Below are 646 nucleotides of genomic sequence, written 5' to 3'. Positions count from 1 at the left end.
CCCCCCCCTTCTTAGCGTCGGCATCAACGATGCAAAGACTGGAACGAAACTCTTGGAATGCAGCAGTTGGCAACGCTTTACCAAAAAGCCTTCTGCCCCGATTTATAAATAAAAGCAACATAGTCGAACCGATACATGGTGATGAGGAGATCCTCTTACAAAGCAGATCAATGAAAAATACACAGGAATACGAGAGAATCCGCATCCTGCCACAAAGCAACCTAGACTACGAACACGGAAAGAGACTCGCTGCCAAAGGAAACTGTCGGACCTCGTTTCGCCGCTAACACCAAGTTTCCACCGGAGAGGACCCCATGACCCCCCCGCTCCGGATCGTGGAGCCCGAGCTTGCCTGCGGAAAACGAGGACTGCGAGTGGAACCAATGAGGACCCGTGTAAAAGAATAGGAAGCAAGTGAACCCGCCCACGCCCAAGTTGAGGGAGCTTCAAGGCAAGATCCAAAAATGCCCGCCGATGACGATGCTGCACACCATAGGTAACTGGGCTTCATGGCAACACCCTCAAAAGGGAAGCGACACAATGTGTGATCGTCATCGAGACCGAGGCATCGGTCAAGGGTTTTCATCCGAAGGCCCGGCTCAGCAAGATGGACCTCAACAATGCCCCCAAGAGGGATGTGACAAAG

Source organism: Triticum aestivum, chromosome 6D (assembly GCF_018294505.1).
Source record: "Triticum aestivum cultivar Chinese Spring chromosome 6D, IWGSC CS RefSeq v2.1, whole genome shotgun sequence".
Taxonomy (NCBI): Eukaryota; Viridiplantae; Streptophyta; class Magnoliopsida; order Poales; family Poaceae; genus Triticum; species Triticum aestivum.
Note: the sequence above shows the minus strand (reverse complement) of the source record.